Raw genomic sequence first — 23122 nt, forward strand, 5'->3', positions numbered from 1 at the left:
TCTATCCAATAAACTGCCTAACGATTCTACAGGAACTTCCACTGGCGATGGACAAACTTCTGATGCAGAAGGAAAAAGAGTGATGCCTACTCCAAAATGAGTTGGAGTATTTGCTTGCTGGTCCTCTACGATTTCCTCTATTGCAATCAGACCAGGAGGAATAGGAAGACCGTCAGGTCCGTAAAAGATTTCTGGTGCCGAAGAAGGGGTTGCTTCGACAGCGACAGTTGTTTGAGCAACAAGACTCTGTAGACCGGTTTCAGATGGAATTGGTTCAGTTATGCAAGTACTTGTTCTCAGACTAGGATCAGTACAACTGTCCCTCTGTCACTGTTGAACTTCTTCAATAGAGGTAGGGATTCCAGAAATATTAGGAGTGACCAGAATCTCAGATGTAGTTGGAACTGTTGTTCTAACTTTAATGGGAGATTTTGACCCGGTCAAGCGAGTTTGATTCGTCCGTACTACTCTCGATTCCGGAGACAAAGACGGTTGACTTGTGAGTCTCCTCGAACGACGAAGTTCTAATTGACTTTCCTCCACGGTTGCGGATTACTCGATCAACTAAAATACAAAAAGGGGAATTAGGTTTCCGTATTGAATGAATTTTATTAGACGCTTTTAGACACAACTTGCTTTTTCATGTTTTAAGAGTCGAGAAAAAGCTAAAGATGACTCTAGTCGCCTTCGATGTATTAACGAGCCCGAAGTGACAAATGCTCGGTTGGAATTTTTCAGTTACAGAGTTTGAAAAAGGCCAAAAGAAACTACTCTGGAGATCTAGGCAGAGGGTGTGCCAAACCTTTCGCGAAACCACATAATACGTTTTACGGTACGGGTGGTCGATCTTCGTGAATGCTGTGTTCACTGCATCGCGATCAGTAGGGCGGCCGACACGGCTTCCTAAGGATAAAGGATAAATGCCTATAGGGGTCTCCCAATATACGCGACGGTACGCGGGAGCACAAGTCCGTATTAGTGCTATCGTCCCTTAGGAGGAATCACCCACCTTCGTAGAGATCGACAGTCACTACGTTTAACGATGCCGGAACACGTCTCTACCTAGACCTCTACTGTGAGCGTTATGTTACAAAGCGTTTTTAGATTCATTCAATATATTTTAAGTTGATCTTGTTTAGCAGTTTGTCTTTCAGGATCACCACGAGATGTATTGGTACAAATTCCTAAATGCAGCTAAAATGATAAGCAAGCTTTACAATCTTTTTAGCTTTGAAAATCTTAACTACTGAGGGATAAGAAAACACTATCTTTCCACACAGACCACAAAGCACAAACTAATGCACTTTCTACTAGATCAATCACGCAAACTTATCAAAAAATGAAAATGCAAGATGCAGGTATTTCTTTTCTTTTTCCTTAATGTTGATGTAAGACAAAAAGGAAACTGTTGTATAATTTCGAATTCAATTTGAAGCGTAAACAAACAAGTTTTGTCTAAAATCAAAAGACGCCTTACAGGTACTTGTTTCGACACTAAAAATGTATGAATTCAAATCATAATATGAAAAACAAACAAACTCAATCAGCTATGAACAGCAATAAAACTAGCTCTTAAGATCACAAAGACACTTTTACAGTTCAGGATCTAAGAGGCCACAGCTATACAGGTTCGCTTTTCACAATGGGAAACTGTAACTGAAACAAGAAATACCGAAAGAAAAATCACAGTTTCATCACACAACTGAGGCGGAATAATGTCAAGGAAAGTTGGTTTACAGCAAGTACAATGACAAGCAATCAGCAGCAAAATAACAGTGAAAACAGGGCCAAGACTCAGTAGGAAACCTCAGCAAGACACTGGCTAACTGGTTCAGCGCAGGCTCTGGTCTGTCAAACTGACTTTCAGCACAGTTCCCGAAGGGAGTACCTGTGCTGAAATGCAGACTGCCTGTGGACAGCCTGCACTGAGACACGAGAGTTGCGTTTACAAGGATTTCCGGGTCATAAAAAGCTCAAAAATTCACTGTTTTTGCTGAAATAAAAAGCTATAGGTCAAGTACCAGCTAAGGGATGATCAAGAGGATGAAAAGCTATCACAAAGAGCACAAGAGTCTTTTGTAGATCAGCTCTTCAAATCATGAATCTGCTCAGAAAATGAGCAAGAGTAGCAGCCCCTCTACTTCGCTTTTGATATAGTCAAAAGCTTTTCGATTTGGTACTCTTTTGTTCAGGAAATGAATAGCAAAGATACTACAAACACAAATCAAATGGATACGCTCCCCAGCGGAGTCGCCAGTTTGTTGTGGGGAAAAGTATCCGACTCGGAATGACCCTATCCCTACTCTAAGGGTGATAGTTCCTTAGCAACAACTGAAAGTAAAGCTTTGATATTTTCCTTTATGAAAGTACAGAGAAGGAAGAAAAGATTGACCAACCGATATCCTTCGCTTTTGTCGATCTTGTCTTCTCTCTTCGTCCCTTGCTTCCAGCTCCTTGTTCTTTTGCCGGCCCAGCTACACAAAGATCCTGCACAAACAAGAGAGGGAAACTACAAGAAACATGTACTCATAACTGATGCATGGATTAGAGTGAATCAGATATACAAGTAAATACAATACATCAATGCAATACAAGTATATAGGAGAACATTCAAAGCTTTATTGATAGAAGTAAAAGGTTCTGAGAAGGTTACAACCATCAATGGCTCCAATCTAGCAGCACCTCCCCAGTAGCAAGAAATCTCCTCTTCACCTCTATAAAAACAATCACCCAATAGCTCTAACTGTAAACCAACAGCACTTCCTTGCTTTGCACAAAATTCCAGCCTCCCTAGACCTCATAGAAGAGCTCTATATATAGGAGATTTGGAGAAAGGATGAGTCAGCTTGAGACTGACCTAAAGCTGCCTTGTGTCCTCTCCCTCTTCAGTTAAACTTCAGTTCTTGAGTCCACTTGGAGAATCTTGCTTCCACTTGGAGATCAAGACCTTCTTACTCATCACAGGGCGAATCCTTTGAACCAAGTGTCAGTTTGGAAGCTTCCTGGGCAGTTGACACCTTGCAGAATGACTGTGCCACTTGGCCAATCTCGCCCAGCGCAGGTAGCCTTCATTGGAGTTGACTTTCAGCGCAGGTACAAGGAGGAGCAGTTGACATTCAGCGCAGTTGCTCAGTGGAGCAGCTGACATGATCCAAAAATAGCCTGTTTTTGAGTGTTTTCAGGTGGAGAACTGATAGGAAGTGCTGTGGTTTGCTGACCTTGTTCCTCTAGGGGTAAGAACAACATGTTTAGGGACTGAGGATCCATGTAATTATTGACATTTCATGCTCCATGCTGCGAGGCACAAAAATGTCTATAACATGCAGCGCTATTGCGCATCGAAAATTACCTCCTTTTCCTGATCCAGGACTCCCATGGGCTATTTTGACCTCCTGTGCAGTCTGCATGGGCCTCGGTCAGCGCGCTTTGACCGAGGTCCTCGTCGTTCCACGCTGGCTACCATGGCCACTAGTTCAGGGTGTTTTCGATTGCTGTTTTGGAATTTCTTGAAGGATTTGTTCAACCTGATTCAGTCATGGTTCTTTGACAGTTGTTTATGGATCTGATTCGGATCATGTATCAAGCTCACGAACAACACATCCATTTGATCGAAATACTACTTCATTTCCTTGATCACACATTTGACTGACACTCAATAGGTTATGCTTTAGACCATCAACATACATAACATTCCCAGCTTTAACTTTTTTTTTTTAAGAGAATAAAACCTTTACCTTTTATGACAGCAGGAGTGTCATTTCCAAATGAGACCTTCTTTTCCTTTTCTAAGGCATTATATGACTGAAGTTTTTCTTTATCACCTGTCATGTGTTTCGAGCATCCACTGTCAATGTACCACTGATTTTCTTGTCCTTCTGCATACAAGGCTATACCACATCTTTCTGTTTGCGGTTCTTTCTTCCTCCATATTTTGGGATTTAATGAAGTTTTCTCCTTCTAAGATGTTGCTGAAATTTACTCTTGCATTCATATTCTTCATGACCAAAGTTGTTGCAGATAGAGCATTCTATTTCTTTTTCAAGAAGAGGAAAGTTATTGTAGGTCTGTTTCATGATCGCCGTCACATTCCTGTGATTTCGTGCTTCTCTAGTCATGATGGTCTTATAAGCAACACATTGAGTAGCTTTGTGTCTAAAGTTAAGTCATGAAAAACATTAGCCATTGAAGAAGTTCCTGCGATTATCAAATCTACTGACCTGGTGATTGTAGTTGCTATTCATTCTTGAAACAGATTGAGTATGATTTACCTGAGGTTGGTTGTAGCTTCTGTTTATCCTTGAAGTAAATTGAGCCCGATTTACCTGGTGATCTGCTTTTTTCCTTTGCTATCGATTGTCAAATTGTTCACTGCTCTTTGCTGCATCAAAATAGCTTTCAGTGGAGGTTGATGGCTTCTGTGCTTGGGATGCTTCTTCATTATATCCAAGACCTATCTTTATCAGAGGAGAACACTGCACTTTGATAATTTCAATTAGGGTTTCTGATCCTTTAGCAAATCTAAGATTGTGAGCTTTTGTTTTCTCAATATCCTTTCTTAGACCCACAATTTCACATTCTAATTTTTCATTATGTTTTTCTCTTTCAGCAAGTTGGAATGTCAGAGTATCTATAATCATATTCTTTTCTTCTAAAAAAATTTTGAGTTTAGATATTTTTTCATAAAGGTCATCTTCATCTAAAGCATCCAAAAAATCATCTTCTTCAAAAGCCATCAGAAGTCTATAGTCATTACTATTTTCATCTTCATCACTATTTGATAAACCATCGCTATCTTCGTGCATATAGTAGCTATTCTTACTTACACTTTGTTTTCTATTCCATTTTGTTGATTCCTTACCTTTATCAAGCTTATCGTTGTGAGGACATTTGGCAGCATAATGACCGACTCTTCCACAAGAAAAAACATTTGAAAGGTAGTTTACCTCTGAATCTTCCAGAACCTCGTTGAAGGTTCTTGACAAAGTTTGCTTCTTCCTCTCCTTCTGAAATATGTCTAGATTCATTGAGTTCTTCTCTTCCTGAAGCTTTGAATGCGGCTTCTCTCATATCTGATGGACCTCCTTCTCTCATTTCGAAAGCAGTTAAGATTATGTGCAGTTGTGTCATAGTAATACTCTAAAGATCCTACTTTTCTTCTATGGCAGAAACTTTTGATTCAAACTTAGTAGACAAGGATCTTAAAACCTTTTCAACTAAAGTAACTTCTTTTATCTCTTCACCCAAGTTCTTCATGTAGTTAACAATCTCATCTATATGTAAGAAGTAATTAGCTATACTTTCATCATTGTGCATTTTGAGAGTTTCATATTGAATTCTGAGAGATTACAATTTTGCACGTTTTACCTGATTGTCTCCTTCATAGCTTAGAACGATCTTTTCCTATATTTATTTAATGGTTTTTAATTGCATAACTTTAACAAATTTTCATTGTGACAGACTCCCCAATAATGTATTGACAATCTTGGCATTGGTTTCATATTGCTTTTTACTTGTCGTATCTGTACGAATTGCTGATGGAAATGTATATCCTCCTTCCATGATTTCTCGGACATTTGTTCCAAGAGATTGAAGATAGGCTGTGGTTCTTACCTTGCAATAAACGAAGTTTCTCCCATCAAAGATTGGTGGTCTAATAGATCCCTCTCGTTCGTAGTTACTTATGATGATAGATCTTCCTTCAAGCGATGAAGCTTCTTCTGAAGGACCTGCTATGATACCAATTGTTGGAAATAATACTGAGGGGGGGGGGGGGTGAATCAGTACTAGCAAGCCAATAATATTTCATTTCCATAATCAGATTCATATACGCTACTTCAGTTAATGAAACTTGCGTGTATACGCAACTGTATTTAAGGCAACGAGTGTATACCCTGCAAACTTATAATTTAGCTAATTCATCATATGTTGATCTTTGATTTGTGCATTAGAACCATATAAACAGTAACCAGGTGCAGTAAAAACAGAACAGACAATCACACACATGAACACAAGATATAAGGTGGAAACCCAATGTGGGTGAAAACCACCTACTGCAATCGTCTATATTTTCCTTTTAATAAGAAACTTCATTTTACAATTTTTTGTACTGGTGCAGTCTTATACCAGTACGCAGGCTTCTACCTGCTGAAGGCTATCACCTTCTCTCGTTCTCCAGCTTCTCCTGGAAGGGAGCTACAACCCCCTAGCTCTTGTACTAGCTGATTTGTTTACTAGTACATAGGTGCTGACCTACAGAAGGCTACAACCTTCTCTTTTCTTCTAGGGACCACATTTCATAAATTTTCAGACTGGATCCATCAATAACATCAATCAAACATCAAATATATCTGCATCAACCAATCTCCTTTGCACCAACCAAAACCGAATCAATCAATCACTTCTCAGAATGCTGTAACCAGAAAATAGTTATAGTAACTAGAACCCAGAACACTGCAACAACAAATAGAAGTAGCTAAAGAATATTTTATGAGGTATATGCTACTTCAATGTGTCGAACCTGCGTACATACATTGTTTTCTCAAGGCGAACCTGCGTACAAATCTGCAAATCAAATTTAATATGTATACGTTGTTTTGATATGCAGAACCAGCGTGTATACGCGTCTTTGCTAAAGTGAACCTGCGTACAGATCTGTAAATGATGATTTAAACTTTAAAAAAATTCCAAACATTATTTATACGCAGATCATCATATTTACAGATTACAAAATGCGCCAGTTATTCAGATAAAATATCAAAACCACACAAAGATACTTCTCTTCAAGCCCTAAGATCTTGACCCATGATTAGATATTATCCTTCATCAAGCGCTAAGGTTGATTCATATCTAGCTATGCACCATTACCCAATAACCTGTATTCTAGATCTTGCTCTTCTTAAGATATTCAATACTTGAGTGTCTTTGCCTAATGACCTTCTCCTCCTTTTATAGTCTTAGGCCTTACTCAATACCATGGACCAAAACCACTTAGAACCAAAACCTTGGACCAAATACCTGGGGTCAACACTTCGGACAAGATACCTTGGACCAATACCATGGATCACAATACCATGGACCAAATACCACGGACCAAAACTAAGTTTTCCAACATGTACGCGCCTTTCCTTCCGTGAAAGTGCGTTTTTACGCTATACGCGCATTTTGGCCTACGAACCCGCATGTACACGCATCTTGGTCAATGGGGAACATGTGTATACCTCTCTTTCTTCATTCTGTGAGTCTGAACTGTGATCTGTCATCTGAGTGAGTTTCCATCAAGGACAACATCTGTGTCATAGGCCAAATCTGTGTCATAATGCCAACACTACAATGCATCAAGTACATCCAACATCAAAATGGATATATGTGTGTGTGCAATCTATTAAGCCTCTTACAAACCAATCTCAAGCATAACCATCTACTCTCATTGCAAGATACAAAACAAGCAACTACTTTCATCAACCATAAAGATAAACCTTGAATTCAATAAATAATCACCACAGAGGTGACCCTTGCATTATATCATGACAATCTCTTTGCAATACAAGAAACAACATCATCATGGGTAGTTCTAAGCACAAGGTGCCAATAATGCTGAACTTAGTTCATTGTCGTAAATAAAGATAACTCTCAACCTTTGCAACAAGCCACCATACAAAGGACAAACAAAAGTTTCATCAATCTTGCATACATAGTCGATTTGTATGCCTATGTCTAAACAAGGTTGTAAATAATCCTCTTTCTTGTGCACAAACCCCTTCTACAATAGGAGTAGATAAATATCCAATGCTAACAAGCATAGATCTATAAAAAATTCTCTCTCAACATGTGAAGGTCTCTCTATAACTGCATTCCTTTAGGAATACAAGGTCATGCATACATGAGGGTTAATGAAATGTAAGAGTAAACTCTGTCAAATAGAAGTCTCTCACTAGTTTCAGTATACATACTTAGTCATGAGTTCTGCATTTAAGCTCTTTGAAAAACAAATAATGGCATCATAAATATCCCATTCAAGTATAAACCAAGAAATTAAAACTTTTCTCTACCTATTCATCTTCTGCAACAAGTCAATGGAAATCTATCTATAGTAGATCAATCTATCAAAAATGAGAGTCATTCTATGAAACTCTTACACACTCTCGTAAACTCTAAGTAGCAAATCAAATTACAAGGAAACCATGAAAATGTTCATTTGTTAAAACAAGAAACAACTTCACACATTAACCTCTATCTCACCATATAGATATCTTTCCCGTGTACTTAGAAAAAAGGTCAATGTAAATTCATGAAAAAAATATTCAACCTCGATTCACTATGTGTACAAACTCAGAAACTAAACTACTAGTGTGCACATATGGATCTATGAGTAGACCCTAGTGAAAGAATAATCTACAAAAACAAGAACTTTTTCCTTCATTATGCATACATTGTTAGATATATACCCCTTTACATATATACACCCTCTACAATGAAGAACAATCATCAACATCTTTGTGACAAGACACACGACCTATTAGTAAACATTGAAGGAGTGCACAATTGATCAATATTTCTGTGGAGTGATGGTGCACACAAGTTTATAGACCTTTTAGTGTTCACAACACATCAGCGAAAACCATGATGCACAAAAAAATCAAGGAAACTTTTTGATTCAAGATAGATTGTAAGGAGACATTTTCTTTCTACGTGCTTATTTAAGCAATGATTGTATTCATATTCTCCCCTCAAAGAATTAAACTCATATATCATATTGATGCATGACTTGCACTCCGATGAGATAAAATTAGATGAATTACATTCACATAATTTGAGATATGTTGAGAAATACTTACCATATCATTAGATTACTAAACCTTAAGGTGGCTTAAGCCTTAACCCTCTCCCATTGGTGCAAATACCTATTCTAAGATAAAGCAAAAATGACTCATCCAAATACACACTAGACTGATCTAACAACTTACCCTTTTATGACTTATTTTCCTCAAGATTACCATGGGAAAACCTAGTGTTTTGTTGATGGTAATATTCTATAGGATCAAATATACGTTGCACAACCTTCTGCGTGTGAATACCTTAGGAAATTCCATGGTTCTTCCCTAAGGTTTTTTGTTTTTCTTCCCTTATAGACAATGACACACCCTATCCATTCAAAAATTATGTTATATCTCAGGTTTCTACTCTGTGAGGCACACTATAACTTGGGTTTCTACTTAGAAACTTGCATTACCCAAACTTATGCTCAAAACTTTACAGTTAAGCTTCTCCAAACCTTATCTAATCTTCTACAAATTATATAGACCTTGTCCAACCTCTTGTAGCTCCTCTGCAATCTTCATGTCATCATCATAAGGAATTATCTAACCAGATACCTTTGCATCATCTTGTATATGACTTGTTGACATCAATTCCAACAAAGTTCCCAACAACTAATGAACCAACAACCTTCATGTGCCTGATGAACAACATATTTAGTCCATTCTTTGACAAATTTGTATTGGTATTTGTTGATGATATTTTGGTTTATTCAAAGAACAAAGAGGAACATGAGAAACACTTGGCAGTTATGCTACAACTATTGAGAGAGCATAAGCTTTATGCAAAACTTAGTAAATGTGAATTCTTTCAGTCCCAAATTCAATATTCAAGAGATGTGGTCTTAAAGGAGGGCATAATGGTTGACCCAGAGAAAATTAAATCCATTATGGAATGGATAGCACTAAAGAATGTGACCGAGATTAGATATTTTCTGATTCTAGAAGGTTATTATAGAAGATTCATTAAGAACTTATCCAAGGTTGGTTACTCAATCACGATATTGCAGAAGAAGGGGAAGAAATTCAAATGGACAACTAAATGTGTTGCAAGCTTCGAACAACTGAAGCACTTGCTTACACATGCACCGGTGTTAAGAATAGCGGACCTAGACAAGGACTTTTTGGTTTGCATAGATGCCTACAAGGAGGGACTTGGTGGATTCTTGATGCAGGAAGGCCAAGTGGTGTGCTATGAATCAAGGAAGTTAAAGAAGCACGAGAAAAATTACATGACTCTTTATTTGGAACTTATGGTTATCATTCACGCATTAAAAATGTGGAGACATTCTCTCATTGGAAGAAAATTCATATTGATGACATGCCATGGAGGTCTAAAATATTTATTTGATCAACCAAATTTATATGTTAGTTAGGCTAGATGGTTGGCCACAATTAGTGAGTTTTATTTCGAAATTAAATTCATAAAAGGGATGGAAAATTGCATTGTTGATGTGCTCAATAGGTGAATTCAATTAGCCCATGACATAGCCATATGTTCCTATGGGACTGATCTCAAGGAAAGAATTAAAATTGCAGGACAACAAGATGACAAATATCAACAAATAAAATAAAAGCTACAATAATTGTTAGAAGATGAGAAAGACAAGAAATTTGAACTCACAAAGCATGGACTAATCAAATTTAAAAATAGAATTTATGTGCCAAATAAGAACAACTTGAAGAAGATCATATTAAAAGAATTTCATAAAAATCCATATTCAAGCCACCCACGATACCAAAAGACCTTAATAGCCAATTTTTTTTTTTACTACTGGCCAGATTTATAAAAGGAAGTGGTTGATTTTATCTCAAAGTGCATTCTGTCAGTAAGTAAAAGATGAGTGTAGACATCCAGTAGGATTATTACAACCTATTCTCATATCATAATGGAAGTGGGAAGTAATCTCACTAGATTTTATCACAAGTTTTCCACGGATAGCTAAGAAACATGATGCCATCATGTTCATGGTTGACAAATTGAGCAAGGTTGCTCACTTTGTGGTTGGTAAATTGACTTACACCACAAGTAACATAGATCAAATTTTTATAAAAGAAGTTGTGAGGTGCATGGATTACCCAATAGAATTATCTTAGCCTAGATGCAAAGTTTACTTCCAAGTTTTGGAAGGAATTGTTTGTTAACTTAGGACAAATTCGTCATTCAAGTATGATATACCATCAACAAACAAATAGGTAGACAAAGAGGACCAATAGGATATTGGACGAAATGATTAAAATGTATGTCATGCACTAGACAAGGAAGTGGGAAGAATATCTTCCACTTATTGAATTTTCTTACAATAAAGGTTACCATGAATCCTTGAAAATGAGTCCATTCGAGGTTCTCTACGGGAGGAGATGTAAGACTCCTATTAGCTAGGGTGATCTAGTGAATAGTGTTCTCATTGGGCATGATATGCTCAGGATGGAGCAGGAAATGGTGACCATCAGGAAGAATTTAAAGGTGGCTCAATATATGAAAAATAGCTATACAAACCAACATAGGGTGCATAAGAAATTTAAAGTGGGAGTTCATGCTTACCTTTGAGTTAGACCGAAAAGAATCTCTCTAAAAATTGGGTCATGTGCCAAGTTGACACCACATTTTTGTGGGCCATTTCAAGTGCTTGAAAGGATAGGGTGAGTGGCCTATAATTTGGCCTTATTACCAACAATAAAATTTCATAATGTTTTCCATCTTTTTTTTACTCAAAACGTATATGAAAGATGTTAATCATGGGATTGATTGGTCAATGTTTTAGGTAGAACCAGAGGGAGAGTTCCAGCTGGAACCTCTACGCATCCTATATCAGAGGTATCTCATGCTCCATAATTGAGTAATCGAGAAAGTAAAAGTGTAGTGGAGGAACTTTCAACTCAAGGAAGCCACATGGGAGATGACTCATCATATGTGGGCAACATATCCATTTTTTTTTGTTGGTTAATCAAATGTAAATAAGTTTGTAAATGATTATGCAGAGCTATGCATATAAAACTCTTATGGGTTTTGTTCTTAGTTTAAAGCATAGTTGTAAATGCGTATGGATATAGAACACCAAGTATGATGTTCCTCCAAGGTGGTGGGGTTTGTGATAGCCTAACAAATTCCCATGTTGTAAATAATGTATCCATAAAAACTAGTTGAGATATTGGGACATGGATTTCATAGCTTGGGGAGGAAGATTTCTTGGGAAGTTGGAGGAAGATGGTTATTAATGAAGGTCATGGGAATTTTTATGGTGCCTTAAATGAGTTGATTATACCTTGACTTCAATTGGATAAATAAAATATGAGAAACATACCTCTTTGGAAAAATATACAAGGGAAAGAGGACACAAATTAAATTATGGTGGATTGCGCTAGCAGAGTGGTTATATTGGTTAAGCGCACAACCACTCCACTAGTATATGGTTTCAACAATAGTGTTGGAATTCATGGGGGAGGGCCTCCCAAAAAAAAGGGACAAGAGATCGAGAGGAAAAATAGTGAAAAAACTATGAGAGTAGTGTGGAGGAAACGAGGCTACAACAACCTGCACTGGTTGTCTAGTGAGTTGCTAGAGGAGGACTTTCGATTTTAAGTGTAGGAAGAGGGCATATGGATCTCCCATCGGTGAAGGTCAAAGGCTCTCTAGATTCCTAGTTTGGGTGAAGACCATGTTTCTTTGGGTTCTTATTAAAATAGAGTTCATGATGTCTTCCCATACTTTTTTTTCAGGCCAACAATCACATTCAATAAACTTTGGATTCCCGGATTTGGGTGGAGTCACTAAAAAATTATTGCCTGGGTTACTAGGGTAGATATTGTGATATATCTAGATTCTTTATTTTGGGTACAAGGGTGGAGATTTTTATATCTATGTATTCTGTGGTTTGGTTACAAGGGTGGAGATACTAATATCTTTGGATTCCCTAGTTTGGTTACATCAGTGGAGATGGTGATATCTCTAGATTCCCTCGTGCGATGAGGAGATATGGTGGTTTATCTAAAGAAATTTTCCTTAAGCTATGGAATTTGGCTCAAGGTTGGTTGACTGTAAGAAATATTGCATTGCAATCTTCCTAAGCTTGGGTGGAGATTTGAAGTCCCAATCTCAGTTGTCATGCATCCTTATAAGATATGTGTTTTTTATGTTTTTGTTCTTGTGATGTTATTTCACTAAATCAATGAATATGGTATTGTGACAAGTATTGTTTTTATTTATATTCTATGCTATGTTGAGTTGTAATGAGTAAACATGGTTTTGGGCATGTAATGTTATTTTTTATATTTCTATGCTTTGTGTGTGTCGAGTTGTAAGGAATGAATGAACTTGTTTTCATAATCTATGTATAAGTAAATAGGGAGCTAGTTGAGATTCCATATAACCTTTTGGGTTATGTTCATTTGTATGATATTAATGCATTTTAATGATTAAACGCAATGACATGAGGCTTTTATGATAGTTTAGTGAAGTATGGGGAATAATTATTTATTGCACGTTTCAACAAGTAAAGTTGATGTTTAGGCATGGATGACTAAGTCTTCATGTTTGAGAGAGTTTAGCTAGGGTTTAGATGTGCTTGGATTTACAACCCATGAGCTCATAGAAGGTGAGGAAAAGTATTGTACACACAATAAAAATTCTTAAAATGTAGGTTTGTATTGCCTAAAAGAAGTTCACAGAACACTTTTAGTCCAAGAACTTTGTGAAAAGGGATCCAAGCATGAGTCGAGAGTCAGAAAGGTTGGTAGTTGGGTGAGTCATCCTGGAAGTAGTATTCACGCGAAATTTAGACCCAAGATAGTCAGGGCTTAGGTAAGTCGGGAGTAGACCAAAGTGGGGGGTTAGTAATCAGTACACGATAATGTTGTTCGCCGATTGTGGCAATGGGGACCAACCTTGGCTACGCTAAAACTGTGTGTATTTCTACCATTACACATGGAGTCATCCAGGACTATTGAAGTGACGACGTGGGCACTGTGTGGCAGACCCTAATGAGGTGGTAGGGTTTAGTGGGTGAAACTTATAATGACCACAAATTTCGATCCATAAGTTGAATTAGGGAAAAAAATTATTGTAAAAAAGGTCTTGATGAGCTTGACAAGATGGTGGTGTTGGTTTTAGTTTTAAATCAGTTGGAAAAAGGAATAATTTTGTGACCTCATTTCCATGACATAACTATGATGTCATGTCAAACATAAGTAACACCTCTCATGGGCCTTGGAGAGTCCAAGGGGATGGGAGGGAACATTACAAAGAAAATTTCCCACAAAATCATGTTGATTTAACTAGGGGGAATGATACATTCACCCATTGGGCCATGTTGAAATGGATATGGTTGAACGACCTCAAGTGTTGATGCTTGCTGGATAAGGCAGACATCTCCCATGGGGTCATGTTGATTTGACTAGTGGGGGAATGATACATTCACCCATGGAGCTATGTTAATTTGGCTAGGGGTGAATTTCCTAGGGTAACTGCAACATAGGGTGGAAACACTTCCATTAATGTTTATTTGGAATCGATAGACTCATTCTAATTTGACTAGGGAAGATTGATACCTTCACCAAAGAAGCCATGATAATTTTCTTGGGCCATGCTGATTTGGCCAGGGGTGAATGGCAGCTTGGCCCAAGGGAATGATTTCTCTTAAGAAGCCATGCTAATTTGACTAAGTGATATTGAAACATTTACCCATTGGGCCATGCTGATTTGGCTATGGGTAAATGGACTAGGATACTAACATTGCTTGCTCTAGGACAGAGTAATCTATATCTACAAACATACATGTGAGGAGAAACTACATCAACATAGTAAGCTCATGAACATTTCTGGTGGAGGAGAAATTTTAGCCAAGGATAAATCTAATTTTAGCTAAGTAGAATACCTCCCTCACTAGGAGGGAGCATCAATTTTTGTGTACCATTGAGAGGTATTACCGCATGACTAAAGGGTCTCAAAGTTATCCCTAGAAAAATTATGTAAAATTTATTTTTATTGAGATAGGTTGGTTGAGGAAAAGGTCAAGCCATCCAACCTATGAAGGGACATGTACCTTAGGTTTTCACACCCCCTAGATGTGTATAAATAAGATGTTAAGATGCCTCATTTGGAGACTAATGCAAAGAAATTATTTATTTATTTTCATCATTAATATTCGTATTCTTAATGTCACACATGTGAGAAGAAGGATGATTTTGACGAGCAAGTTTGATCTTTGTTTGACCAAAGTTGTCCGAGTTGTTTTCAGACTTAGTTGACCAGATTTGATGGAATTAGGGTTGCACGTGCATAGTGTTGAACATATATATTTTATCGCAGACCATAGGGTTGATCACAGTTGACTGTAGGGCTGAAGTTTGACCACATGTTAGTTTGACTAGGATGAGTTGACCAGTGTTGAATTTCTGATTTTTGGTTGGTTTCACTAGTGCTGACAACTAGATGTTTTGGCTAGTTTTTCATGGTGTTTGACTTGGATTATTAGCATATATTTCTAGAAAAAATGGTTGATTTTTAAACCTTTCTGAAGAACAGTTTCTCCCAAGGAAATTTGTTGATATTTCTCCTAATATTAGGTTTCCTAGGGTACAAATATTATCTCTTTTTGTGCATGGACGTATTTCTATGATCTTTACTATTTCCACTACATTTACTGTTGATATTTTCTGAAGTGTAATTATCTAATGATAGAAAATGCATAAAATACTAGTTGAAAATCATTAGGAGGTAATTATTTGGCAGAAAATTGTATTCTACTACACTAACCTTATAATTTCAACAAGGAAAATCCCTCTCATAGTGTGGAACTCCACAAGTCCAACACCTCGTCTTAGGAGCCTAGCTCCCACTACCAAATGAACTAAATTCTAACTTGGAATTCTTCTAGTATGCATCAGACCGTCGCATCATGTACTACTAAGGTGTGGAAAAAATTTGTTGTATGTGGCAATAATGGTATGTCGAACATGGCTGCTATGTTGTAGATAATGACTACTTTAATGGAGGCCTATATGGTGGCCTCTTGTTTCTTGTTGACCATATTTGATTATTGTAGACTAGTACTTTTATATGGTTTATGCACTCTATGTTATTCCCACTAGGTGCCCCTAAACTCGTAGTTTTGGGTGGCCTAGCCTAACCATTACTCAAGGTCTTCTCTTTAACAATGATGGCTCACTAAACCACCTCATGCAAGGTATGAGGCATCAAAATTTTTATCTTGGCTGAGATGTTAAAGTTCAATCGATAAACAAACTTATTTACTCTTAACTTTTTGGTGTTCAAGGTGGAGCATATTTGAGCAGCTCCATGAATTGGGTCTCATATGCGAGTATAGAGCGACTGCTTTATTTCAAGGAATTGAACTCATTCAATTTCCTTTCAATGAATTCCTAGTTGTTCTCTAAATTTTTCCTTGAACAACTCCTAGGTTACTTCTAAAATATCCATACCCAATTGGGGCAAGAGTGTCTTCCACCATAGTAAATATTTTCCTTTAAGTTGAAATACCCCCATCCTCACTTTTGCAATAAAGGTGTAGTCTGTCAAAGTGAAACACATGACCATGTTTTCTAGCCATGCTTCCATGGCTTGTTCATCCATGGGCCCCCAAAATTTTGGAAATGTTAATTTTTGTAGTTCCCAATGCATGTTGTTTCATGTTGGATTTTGGGACTCTTTTTCTAGAGCAGAGGGTCCTCCCTATTCTCACTGAAATAAGTTCATTAAAGCTTCATACATTTTTTGCAAAGATCTCATTAGCTTCAAAATTTCTCCAGCAGGAATCTATTCCTGTGTTGCAATATACTACCCATCATTAAGTGGCATGACTGGAGTTTGCTACCAATGTGGCACCATGTTGTGACCTCTTGTAACAATACTCCTTCCTACTCCTCTTCTATCCATGATACATGCTTTAAGAAAAAAATCAATTTACATTAGTTTATGAAATAGTAAATAACAATGTGGAATGTTATTATGGTTCCAAGGGTTGAGTGCGTGAACCAAGTTGTGATACCACAATGTAACACCCCTTGATACCATAAAGTAACACCTCCTCTTAGAAAATTTCCCCTTAATAACTAATATATTATTACTTATATAAGATGGGTTAATATAACTTTACAAAAATCTCAACAATTTCCTTTCCAACATAACATCTTTATTTTGTTTTATCCTCCAAATTAGTGGCTTGATAATGCATCGAATAAAATAGTATTTTTAAATTCTTTTCAAAATGGAAATTTAAGGCTTTCCTTGATGTACCACAATAATTTTAGACTAAAGATGTATTTTTACAAGGTTGCCATATCTATATATATATATATATATATATATATATATATATATATATATATATAGATATAGATATATATATATATATATATATATATATATATATATATATATATATATATATATATACATATACATATACATATACATATAACTTAGTTAAATTATTATTTTGAACAACATCTTACAATATTAATGTTATCACCAAAATTTTACCATAGTAAAATTGCTTTCACTATAAGAAATTACTTAATAAACCACATTTGTTAAGTTATTTTTGGTTAAAGTCATGAAAAATAATTAAATAAATCACTATCTACTTAATTATCTTCTAGGAATAATTAATTAAACCATTATTTAACTAATATTCATTGTCATATTTGACCTAATTATGAGAAATAAATAGATAAATAATTAATTATCTTATTTTTCTCTAGGAATAATTAATTAATCACTAATTAGTTATTATTCCTTGTCAAGTTTGACTAAATCCCCTAGGAATACTTAAATAAACAATTATTTTTTTATTATTCCTTAACCATATTTCTTGAGATAATAAATAAATCATTTATCTATTTATTATTTCTAAATAAAAGTATTTAACCAATTTAAATGCTTTTTCCTCCCAACCAAATATAATAAAACATTCCAAATGGTTAATTCTAGAATATGGTTAATAATATTTATTATTTCCCATTATTCGAGGATAACCTGATATTTTTCTATAAATTAGAGGGTTTTACATTCATTCTTCACTTTTGACCATTTTCATTGTTGCACTCACTGTTGTAGCTCTAATTATTATCATTATTGCACACCATTTTCTTTTTCATTTGAATTCTCACTGAGCTCAAACATTTTTTTTGCTGGGTTTTACACATTATAGAGGAGAGAGACTCTCTAAAAGATGAAGACATTGAGGATAGCCAAGAACCCATCTCATAGAAGGGGACTAGTAACATTATTTTTTCCCTTCATAGGTGTCATTTAATAAAATATATTCCTTACATATCTGGTTTCCATTGGATTATTGGAGTTACTTATTTTCTTATTCCATTTTGTTGTCTAACTATTTCTGTTGCATAGATCAGTGCTTCGACATGTTTTGTTTCTATCATATGCTATAGATCCACACTGTTTTATAGCCATTTTTACTATTGAGGTTCTTTTTCATCCATAGTCTAAACTAGTTTCTTTTTGTACACCTTTGAGAAGAAAACACCCTAACAGATGGCAACTTCGCTGGGAATTTTCTGACTGTCGCCAATAGATGGCGACTTCGCTGGGAATTTTCTGATTGTCGCCAATAGATGGCAACTCCGCTGGGAATTTTCTGATTGTCACCAACATATGGCGACTCTAGTGGGGAATTTCTTATTGTCACCAACAGATGGCGACTCCACTGCATTTTTAATTTTGATTTAGAAACCTGGGTGACCTTTAGTTTTCAGATTAGGGCTTTTCTTTTTTAAATATCTTAATGTTGTTTACTAGCATTCTACCCCTAGATCAATCAAATTTCTAACTTTCGCAAGTTTTTTGGTTATTTCTGTAGGTCACAGGAACCAGTCACGACAGAGACGAAAAATTTTCCGAGACTTGCTGCCCCAGAACTAGGGATCACACTTTTCTACCCCAAACCTATGATCTGGAGGTCTAAAATGTACTTTCTGGCCCAAAATGTGTGATATCCCCTGAATCAGGTCAGTACATATGATTTTAGGGTTTTTGAATATTTTTCCGATCTTTTTCTGGGTTTTGCCGAGAGCAGTCTTCTAGGTTGGTTGACCATTGTCTTAGCTCGATTAGGCCTTGATCTACTCTATTTCACTCGTCAAAGTGGAATTTAGCCCCTTAGGGCTTCTAGTATGCTTCCACCTTTATAGGAGGAGTTTAGCTGAGTAAGAAGTCTGAGTTTTTGCAGTGCTTTAAGCCATATTTTCCAGATATGTACCTTCCTTTTTCATATCTTCAAAGATAGGTTTTTTCCATCCAAAGTTCCCTCTTGAGCCTTGTTTGGTCATTTGCCTTAGGGTGCCACTATTTGCCTTAGGTTTCACACTCATCTCCCTATCTTTTGTAGTGATTTTCCTCACTAGTTTTTTATTGTTGCTGCACCACTTTCCAGTAGCATAGTGTCATTTGATCCCAGTCACACTGACACTTAGATTTCTTGGCCATTTTTGTGTGTTTTTAGTTGATTTCACCACCAACCAGCGCAGTGTTTGCAAACCCAGTTTGGGTGGGGTTTTAGATAGTTGATTTGTTGTTCATTTTTTTGTTTTTATAGTATTTCAACAATAATTTTCTTTTTCTTTTTTCAAACATGATCTGGGCTTAATTAATAAACACACATATTTGCACACACAAGAACACCTTAAGAAAAGGGTGCTTGGTTAGCATCACCAAGCCAAGACTTAACTTAATTAATTTATCTCCCCAACAGAGACAAAGATATGTTGTTTATCTCGCTTCACCATTTCCATGTCACTTGTGTCTTGCAACCATTGCGCCACCAATTCGTTTGTTGTGGAGACTTTTAGGTATTCCTCCTAGTTTCCGCTTGGATGTTTTACTCATCCCCGTAGGGTTTGAGTTAGTCCTCCCCCGAGTCCCCATACCAACTCTTCTTCTGGTTCATCTGATTCTTCATCTAATTTTGAGCCTCCTTCACTGCATACCATCACCATTCAGGATCCACTAGAGGTGCAGGAAATCAACCTAGTGGTGGCTCTGGTTCTATCCCGGTAGTCACAACTATTAGATCCATTACAGGAACCATTCCGACATCCCATTTACTACCTTTCATGGCTGGGTTAAGTCTCCCAAGTTTTAACCAGTTGGTTAACGACCATATACACCATGATGTTGGTTGGCCAGGTATGCTGACTAAGCTTCCCTCAGACATTCCCAAGTTTGAGGGTAATTCTAGAGAGGATCCCACAAATCACATCCACTCCTTCCATATGTGTTGTTCGTCTAATTCCATCACCGATGACTCCATTCGTCTTCAGTTGTTTCAAAGCACGCTCACTGGAGATGATGCAAAGTGGTACATTGACCAGCCCTCCACTTCTCATTCCACTTTTGCGACGCTTGCTAAAGCATTCCTTTCATATTTTCAGTTACCTCTCTGATACGACATCAGTACGGAGCTCTTGACCACATTTCGTTAGTCCTCTACCACCCATCTTTCCGACCATGTATAGGAATGACATAGAAGGAGGAGCATGTGTTGTTCTCATTCCTTCGAAGACCATGTCTACCTCGATTGGCTTCTTAGGACTCTTTTAGTGCCCATTTCCAAAGATGTCGTATCTCACTTTCCTCAGATAGAGGAAGAGGCTCTCCAGACTGCTCTGAAATATGACTTGATTTATGCTCAATCTGGTTATGTCTATACTGTTATACCAGACCTCCCTTGTCCTGGTGGTGCTAATGCACCAGGGGCATCTCATGTCGCCGACAGTATTGTTGGAGCTATTTCACATCCTTTTCCATATACTCAGCAGGGTTATGGCCATCCACAGGGGGGCACTAGTTCCTCCAATGCTTATCTTCCTCCTACCAGCCATGTGTATTCAAGAAAAAGCACATATTATGCATTCACCCAACCACACCATTAGATGTCAGGGCTAGCTACTGCTCAAACTGTCTACTAGACCTTTGCCTCTTCACCATCTTACACCTATGAACCTCCGAGCACCCCATCCCCTCATGCATTAGTGTTGCAAATGCCCATGCATCCTCAGTTCTAGTAGCCACCGCCCCCTTAGGGTCAAGTGTATGCACAACAGAGTGCAACCAATCCCCAAAATTTGAAAAAAAAGAATAAGGGGAAGGGTAACAAGGGCAACTAGGGTAACCATGATAATCAACCTAATCAACCCCAGGGGAACTAGCTTAACACCAATAACCAGCAACAGGGCAACCAGCCCAAGCAGAACAAGTCTATTCATATGAACAAGATTTGTGCATGTTATGGCGTACATGGCCATTATATCCATGAGTGTCCCCTCTTACCTTAGATGCACCAAATGTGGGAAGCCCAAGCAGCTTCTAGAGGTCAACCGCTCATCCAGCAACTGCCTCAGAATCCTGCGCCATCTCAACCAGTCGTGCTTACAAATCCTTTCCCTCAACAAGGATTTCTTGTTTCTCAACCTCAGCAAGGTCAAGCAGCCCACCCTCCCCAACCTTATGGTCCTAGTGACTACCAGATCCTCATGATGAATTCTGACGAGTTTAGTACCTTCGATGTCAACATACAAACTTGGTCGTGTCAATACAACAAGCCATCGACTTTATCTGCAACCAAGCCCAAAACCAAAGAATCTATTGAGCCTCTTATGACACCAAATGGTCCCTTATATATCCCTCAGCCCAAGGTTGATTCAATTCCCAAGATTCCCAAAGGGCCATTGAGTCATAATGCGGCTTCCAACTGAGCTACCCACACGTACATTATAATAGACGACTTGGCGCAATCACCTGCTGCCATGTCGATGTTGGAGGTCCTCCAGTCATGCCCTTCTCAGAAGAAATCTCTACTAACTACTTTGGGTGAAATAGATCCTTCAGATGATCATTTGATTATCTTTCCTATTGATGCATTAGAACATCCTCCATTACCATCATCCATTGCTTTCCAGATACCAGTTCGAGTCTGTAATGTCGTCATCTCCTGATGCATTATTGACGAAGGTGCATCCACCTGCGTGATGTCTGCTATCGTTTGGAAGAAACTCAAGTCACCTAAATTGTCCCCATCCACCATCACTTTCTGTGCTAGGGATGGTCACCCCTCCCAGCCCCTCATCATGTATCACAATTGTCCAATGACTCTTGCAGGAAAGACTCTTTCTCTAGACATTGAGGTTATTGATGCCCCTCTAGATTACAACATTCTATTGGGTTGTAGTTACACTTATGCCATGTCAGCTGTCGCATCTGTTGTTTTCCACAAGATGTGCTACCCCCATGAAGGGAAGATCGTCACTATCAATCAGTTGACATACTACGAGTCATCATCCTTGACCTCCCCTGAGCCCATTATCTCATCGATGTTCGGTAAGTAGTATACCACCCCTCTCACCAGTGTTTCACCCAGAGTTTATAAATTTTCCAACTTGTTGTGTTCTTTCCCTGGTCCTCCCCCTCCCAACTCTGAGCCCAACTCATCGAGTGTTTGCATGTTACACGCGTCACAGGTTGCTCAAAAGAAGTCTGGTACCTCTGGTCAACAACCAGCTCCACAACACCCTGCTATTACCATATCAGCCAAGCCATTTGAATCCACCCCTCCAAGACCTCCTCCTTTTGTGGGTGCCTCTCCTTTGTTCCCACCAAGAATTATTCCTCTAGGTCTTAACCATCTAGGAGTTGTTCCATCGGGACATTACCCTGCAGGAAAAATACCTTTCTTGTTTCCTCCTCCTAGAATCTTTTATTTCCTTGTCATGGCTTCATTGAGTCTCCCTAATATGACTTTGGGGATCACAGTCTCGTACATTGATCCCCCAGCGAACACTCCGCCTGGTCAGCTTAGACTATATCATGCTTTGACCCTAGTTCAACTGGTTCCTACAACCCCTGTCGCTGCTCCAGTTCCACCGCAACCTCAACAAGAGCCCACTCCTGCTGTGAAAGGATCCAGACAGGGGGGCAAAGCCAAGAAGAAGGAACCTAAGGACAAGGCTCCCCAAGCACCTCCAACTCCTAAACATCCAAAGTCGACACCTCCATGCACTTTGTGTGAGGTTATTGGGCATGCCACCAATAACTGTCCTGAACTTTCTCATCTCAGACCTTTGGTTTATGAAACATTTCCTGAGTCTAATGTCCCTGAGGTCCAATTTACCTTACCAAATTCAGTCAAAAGACTTAAAACATTGCACACAAATCACCCTTGTGCCCTATGCGATCATTATGGTCATTATTCCCATTGTTTCCCTCGTCTCGATGAATTTCGTGATTGCATCCAAGTGCTTCGCGCCTTCAAGGCCACTCATAGTGGATCATCTAC

This window comes from Pinus tabuliformis, chromosome X (genome assembly GCF_031772625.1).
Source record: "Pinus tabuliformis cultivar Carrire ecotype Pingquan chromosome X, CPIR1, whole genome shotgun sequence".
Classification (NCBI taxonomy): domain Eukaryota; kingdom Viridiplantae; phylum Streptophyta; class Pinopsida; order Pinales; family Pinaceae; genus Pinus; species Pinus tabuliformis.